Here is a 7,500-nt window from a genome sequence, read left to right on the forward strand (position 1 = left end):
TCGCTCCATTGTGTAGGCTACGCTTCTGTTTACACTGTGCAATCAGCGTGGTGATACACGTGAGCGATTCTGCTGCAATCTCGCGATAGTCGAGAGCCGTTTTTTGCGGGCATGGCCTTCCATAGTAACCTCGTGTTGAAAACGTGAGCACTGACGTCACTCCCCAAGACGCGAGAAAAGTACTTGAATAAGTAACTTTAATCCGATTACTGATTTGGAAATAGTATCGCGTTAGAATACTCGTTACAGGGAAAAGTATTCAGATTAGAGTAACGCGTTACTCAGTAACGCGTTACCGGCATCACTGGTAATAAGTGCATTCACCTTTTCTAGTCTTTTCAGTCAGAAAACATTAGTATGTTTTTCTTCTTTTGTCTCTTTCAAAAAAAATGTGTGCATGTGTGTAATACAGTTAGGTTAGTTGGATACACTCCAGTATTCACTCATTACTACACTTGAGATGACTGTCACTGCATGGAGTCTACAAGAGTTGTGTATGCTGGAGTATATCCACTTAGGTTCACTCTTATAGAGTCATTTAAATGCTCATCTGTCAGTCTTGTTCAGAAGTAGTAGATTTCATTACATTCATATCAGAAAAAGCTGATTCTCAAAGGCATGTAGAGCCAAATAAAGCAAATACTTTCAGGGCTGCTTGGTGAATATTCTTATAGTTGCTTGGGTCTACCAGGCTCCAGAAATGTTGTGAATGTAGCTGGACATTATTCTGGAGCTTTATAACCTCCATCTCCATTTCTCCAGTTCAGTGAACAGTTCAGCTATCTGCTCTCAGTGTTTCCGTTGGTTGCTGCCTTGGGGGGGGGGGGCATGGACTGTGGCATATGTGGTCTTCACTACCTGTCTACTTTCTCACCTGGTTCTTGCTCTCTCTCTTTGGTGTACCGACACCATCCTGCTCTCTCTCCTTCTCTCCCTCTCTATCCTCCTCTCTCCCTCTTTTGCTGTCAACCAAAAGGCAAACACAACAACCAGAGTATGTATAATTTAATAAGAGGTATCAATTGATCCATATCAATTCATAACATAATTCGAATTGAATATTGGGTTGCTGAAAAATAATATCTATAGAAAACAGACATTTTCAATGAGTGAGGGTTTGTTCCAATGCTTCAATCCACTGTCCATGTATACTGTAAATATACCATTATGGTATTACCATAAAGCCCAATTCTAGCAGAATAAGAAAGATTGTATATCTACTTTAAGTAAAATAATAAAGTGCCTCCAGTTAGCTCTTTAGCTGGCATGTGTGCAGCAGACTAGCTCATCTCATCACCTCTGAGCTAGCTAGCTAGCTAGTTCTTTCACACTATTTACATTTACATTTTTGGCATTTAGCAGACGCCTTATTCCAAAGCGACTTACAATCAATACATTTGAATACTAAGCATGTGAATCAGCAATCCACCATTCGTTGCAGGAAGAGTAATCTAGCTCGGGCCCGGGGCCACTGATAGAAGGAAAAACCTTCTCCCTATTATCGCCTTCTACTAAAACCTTTTTATTTTTTTTATTTTTTTTATTGGAGAAACTGAGAAACAGTACAAGGGGGGCAATAGAAGTTCTTAGGGACACAGTAGAGGGGAAAGCGGGTGTCTTTAGGAGACGTAGTGGTGAGGGTCAGAAGATGTCTCAGGAGGAGCAGTTAAGATGTAACCTGAAGAGATGGGTCTTCAGTCTACGACGGAAGATGGGTAGTGACTCTGCCGTTCTGACAGCCGTGGGGAGCTCATTCCACCAGCGGGGAGCCAGTGTTGTGAAGAGACGTGATCGGGCAGCCCGACTGCTGTGTAGAGGAGGTGGGGCCAGTCGGCCAGCCGAGGTGGAGGAGCGGAGTGAGCGGGCAGGGGTTTGGGGGGTTACCATTTCCTTCAGGTAGGCAGGGGCTGTCCCTTTAGCTGCCTGGTATGCAAGCCCCAGGGTCTTGAATCTGATGCGAGCTGCTATCGGGAGCCAGTGCAGGGTGCGAAGGAGAGGGGTGACATGCGAGTATTTGGGGAGGTTGAATACCAGCCGCGCAGCAGCATTCTGGATGAGCTGCAGAGGTCTAATGGCTGAAGCGGGGAGCCCAGCCAGGAGTACATTGCAGTAATCCAGGCGGGAGATGACCAGTGCCTGGGTCAAGAGTTGCGCTGCCTCTCTGGTAAGGAATGGTCATTAGGGATGCAAATGTTGACATTTTGGAGTTAGTAATTAATAAAATACAAATGTTCCATCTCACAAAACATAATGGAATGTAAAAACTTTGACGCTCAATATCTCTGAACTGCCCTAAACGGAGATAGAACCTTATCATTCTAAGATCACAAATGGTCAATAAGGTAATGAAGGAAAAGCCTGCGTGTGTCTGTGCATGTCAACATTTTAGCAGCGTTCATCCACTTCTCTTCACACCACATGTGCTCGACATCTAAACGCTTCTGTTAGTGTGTCTCTGTCTGCAGTCATGGGACAGCGATGGATATGGACTGATTTATACAGGTCTATTAGTAAGGGAAACATATGAAAATCTGCGAAGTAAATCGTTACCAAAAATGTTCTTCACCAATGTGTTTCTAAAGGTGTGTAATAACATGTACTAAAAGGTTGAAATTCAACTCCTGTGGGAAACCTCATAAAAAACTGCTCAAAGTTGGGGTACCGATAAGCGATTTTCGAAAATTCGAAAATGCTTAAATTGGACTTGAGTAACTTTTGAGGGGTCAAACTAGGCATTTTTCATGATTCTGAGTTGATTGCAAGCATTTATTTGTCACCAAGACCACTTCCTGGTAGAGAAACTGCCACGCCCTTTTTTTTTAGAGAGACACTCTGGGCAGTAACTTACCTGTTATGGAGGCCTTCACTCTCACCTCCCATTGTGGAAGAGATGTACCAACCAGACTACCAGCTAGGTGTTCAGCTACTCACACAGCCCAGCAGAGAGTCACTATCATGGGCATGGTTAAAGACCCATAGGCCCTGTGCTGGAGGTCACATGAGTTGACCTTTAGGCCTTTGAGCTACTCACACACAGCCCAGCAGAGAGACACTCTGCTGGGCACTGATGCAGAGTCATAGGCCTCACTGCATGTGGAACGATAGAACCAGGCTTGTTCACATACACACACAGCCCAGCAGAGAGTCACTCTGCTGGGCAGTGACCTACCTGTAATGGAGGCCTAAAAAAAAAAGGGAGGTGAGAGTGAAGCTGAATAGCTTCACTCTCATGTACCAACATGAGATGTACCAAGGACTACCAGAGGTGTTCAGCTAGACACACAGCCCAGAGACAACACACCTTCCATGGGTGCTGTGACTAGGCCTGTGGCCCTATGCTGGAGGTCACATGAGCTCCAGGGCCTCAGGTCCTGCACTACCAGGCTGAGTAGGAGAGCCCTCACTGGGCCTAGCTGTCTACCAGTCACCCCTCTTCTGGTGCTCTGACCTCCAGGGCCTATGTCATACACTATCAGTCCGATTAGGAGTAACCTCACTGGGCCTAGCTGTCTACCAGTCACCCCTCTTCTGGAGCTCTGACCTCCAGGACCTATGTGATACACTGCCAGTCCGATTAGGAGAGCCCTCACTGGGCCTAGCTGTGTACCAGTCACCCCTCTTCTGGAGCTCTGACCTCCAGGTACTATGTGATACACTGCCAGTCCGATTAGGAGAGCCCTCACTGGGCCTAGCTGTCTACCAGTCACCCCTCTTCTGGAGCTCTGACATCCAGGCTCTATGTGATACACTGCCAGTCCGATTAGGAGAGCCCTCACTGGGCCTAGCTGTCTACCAGTCACCCCTCTTCTGGAGCTCTGACCTCCAGGCTATATGTGATACACTGCCAGTCCGATTAGGAGTGACCTCACTGGGCCTAGCTGTCTACCAGTCACCCCTCTTCTGGAGCTCTGACCTCCAGGCTATATGTGAGACACTGCCAGTCCGATTAGGAGTGACCTCACTGGGCCTAGATGTCTACCAGTCACCCCTCTTCTGGAGCTCTGACATCCAGGCTCTATGTGATACACTGCCAGTCCGATTAGGAGAGCCCTCACTGGGCCTAGCTGTCTACCAGTCACCCCTCTTCTGGAGCTCTGACCTCCAGGCTATATGTGATACACTGCCAGTCCGATTAGGAGTGACCTCACTGGGCCTAGATGTCTACCAGTCACCCCTCTTCTGGAGCTCTGACATCCAGGCTCTATGTGATACACTGCCAGTCCGATTAGGAGAGCCCTCACTGGGCCTAGCTGTCTACCAGTCACCCCTCTTCTGGAGCTCTGACCTCCAGGGGCTAACTGCTACTATGCCAGTCCGATTAGGAGTAACCTCACTGGGCCTAGATGTCTACCAGTCACCCCTCTTCTGGAGCTCTGACCTCCAGGGGCTAACTGCTACTCTGCCAGTCCGATTAGGAGTAACCTCACTGGGCCTAGATGTCTACCAGTCACCCCTCTTCTGGAGCTCTGACCTCCAGGGGCTAACTGCTACTCTGCCAGTCCGATTAGGAGTAACCTCACTGGGCCTAGATGTCTACCAGTCACCCCTCTTCTGGAGCTCTGACCTCCAGAGCCTATGTGATACACTGCCAGTCCGATTAGGAGTGACCTCACTGGGCCTAGCTGTCTACCATTCAACCCTCCTCTGGAGCTCTGACCTCCAGAGCCTATGTGATACACTGCCAGTCCGATTAGGAGTGACCTCACTGGGCCTAGCTGTCTACCATTCAACCCTCCTCTGGAGCTCTGACCTCCAGAGCCTATGTGATACACTGCCAGTCCGATTAGGAGTGACCTCACTGGGCCTAGCTGTCTACCATTCAACCCTCCTCTGGAGCTCTGACCTCCAGGGCCTATGACCTACCCTATAGTGCCCGGTCTAAGTGCCTCATCATCGGACTCCTTTCCTCCATAACACCCCCTGGTTCCTCCACACCCTACCACGTGCACCAGGCGGTCCCGGGCCCCCACACTTAAGCACCCCCCCACTGATAAGGACAGCCATCCGCGACTTCCAGAAGAATGCATCCCTGGTATCCTAAAAAACGTTTTTAGTTACTAGTAGTACTGGCAGGACCAGTACTACAACACATGTCCTACAACACTAGGCCCAGTCTCAGAGCCTCTTACTCAGCCACTCTACCTACCAGCCTCCCTGCCCTGGAGCTTAGACTCTAGTGTCCACAGACTAAGTCCCATTAAGTACCAGGCCTAGTAATACTTCCAGTACTTACATTTCATGAAAAATGCCTAGTTTGACCCCTCAAAAGTTACTCAAGTCCAATTTAAGCATTTTCGAATTTTCGAAAATCGGTTATCGGTACCCCAACTTTGAGCAGTTTTTTATGAGGTTTCCCACAGGAGTTGAATTTCAACCTTTTAGGACATGTTATTACACACCTTTAGAAACACATTGGTGAAGAAATTTCTTGGTAACGATTTACTTCGCAGATTGGTCAAATATCTGGTAAAATGCCCTTACTATATATAATATATATGGTTTATATAGGCCGAGTCTTTCATGTGGAGGCTATCGATTTGGTCATGAATATTCATATCATATGAGTTTGTTGCATATTGATCAGTCAGTCTCTGTAGCCTATTGGTTGGACATGAGGTTTATTGGAGAAACTGAGAAACAGTACAAGGGGGGCAATAGAAGTTCTTAGGGACACAGTAGAGGGGAAAGCGGGTGTCTTTAGGAGACGTAGTGGTGAGGGTCAGAAGATGTCTCAGGAGGAGCAGTTAAGATGTAACCTGAAGAGATGGGTCTTCAGTCTACGATGGAAGATGGGTAGTGACTCTGCCGTTCTGACAGCCGTGGGGAGCTCATTCCACCAGCGGGGAGCCAGTGTTGTGAAGAAACGTGATCGGGCAGCCAGACTGCTGTGTAGAGGAGGTGGGGCCAGTCGGCCAGCCGAGGTGGAGGAGCGGAGTGAGCGGGCAGGGGTTTGGGGGGTTACCATTTCCTTCAGGTAGGCAGGGGCTGTCCCTTTAGCTGCCTGGTATGCAAGCACCAGGGTCTTGAATCTGATGCGAGCTGCTATCGGGAGCCAGTGCAGGGTGCGAAGGAGAGGGGTGACATGCGAGTATTTGGGGAGGTTGAATACCAGCCGGGCAGCAGCATTCTGGATGAGCTGCAGAGGTCTAATGGCTGAAGCGGGGAGCCCAGCCAGGAGTACATTGCAGTAATCCAGGCGGGAGATGACCAGTGCCTGGGTCAAGAGTTGCGCTGCCTCTCTGGTAAGGAATGGTCGTATCCTTCTGATGTTGTAGAGGAAGAATCTGCAGGAGCGAGCCGTTGCTGCAATGTTCTCCGCACAGGAAAGTCGGTTATCCAGGATCACTCCAAGGTTCTTGGCTGTCAGGGAGGGGGTTACAGTAGAGTTCTCCACTGTGATGGAGAAGTCTTGGAGAGGGCAGGCTTTCCCGGGAATGAAGAGGAGCTCGGTCTTGTTAAGATTGAGCTTGAGATGGTGGTCAGCCATCCAAGTTGAAATGTCAGCGAGACATGCTGAGATACGGGTTGCCACGTGTACATCAGACGGGGGGAAGGACAGGAAGAGTTGAGTGTCGTCTGCGTAGCTGTGGTAGGAGAGCCCATGTGAAGAGATTACCGAGCCAAGAGACTTGGTGTAGAGGGAGAAGAGTAGGGGCCCTAGGACAGAACCCTGGGGTACTCCAGTGGAGAGGGTTCGTGGAGAAGATAGCGATTCTCTCCAGGTTACCTGGTAGGAGCGGCCCGCCAGGTAGGATGAAAACCAGGTGCCAGAGATGCCCAGGTCTGAGAGGATGGAGAGAAGGATCTGGTGATTGACTGTGTCGAAGGCAGCAGACAGGTCAAGGAGAATGAGAACAGAGGAGAGGGAGGAAGCTTGGGCAGAGTGGAGGGCTTCCGTGACAGCAAGGAGCGCAGTCTCAGTGGAATGCCCAGCCTTGAAGCCGGATTGGTGGGGGTCTAAGTGATCCATCTTCCGGAGATAGTCAGTCAGTTGTTTAGATGCCGCGCGTTCAAGGGTTTTGGAAGGGAAGGAGAGAAGGGATACAGGTCTGTAATTGTGGACAGATGATGGGTCAAGGGTAGGTTTCTTGAGGAGAGGCTTGACTCTGGCTATTTTGAAGGCCGCTGGGACAGATCCTGTGGATAGGGAGGAGTTGATTAGGGTGGTAAGGTAAGGAAGGATTCGGCGGCAATGGATTGGAGAAGGGGGGAGGGGATGGGGTCAAGAGGGCATGTGGTTGCCCGCTTTGATGTGATAAGTGTGAGAATCTCATCGGGGGAGAGGGGGGAAAAAGATGACAATCCAGAGATCGAGTGTCGAGGAGAGAGTTTGGAAGGGGTGTTAGCATTGTTAGTGGGAGGAGGGAGCGGTGGGGGGGAAAGGTGCTGCTGATGTCGTCCACCTTTTTTTCAAAGTAGGTGACAAAGTCATCGGCGGACAGGGAGGAAGGAGGAGGGGGAGGAGGTGGATTAAGGAGTGAAGAGAAAGTGGAGAACAGT

This window comes from Nansenia antarctica, assembly GCF_963989245.1.
Source record: "Nansenia antarctica genome assembly, chromosome: 2".
Lineage (NCBI taxonomy): Eukaryota > Metazoa > Chordata > Actinopteri > Argentiniformes > Microstomatidae > Nansenia > Nansenia antarctica.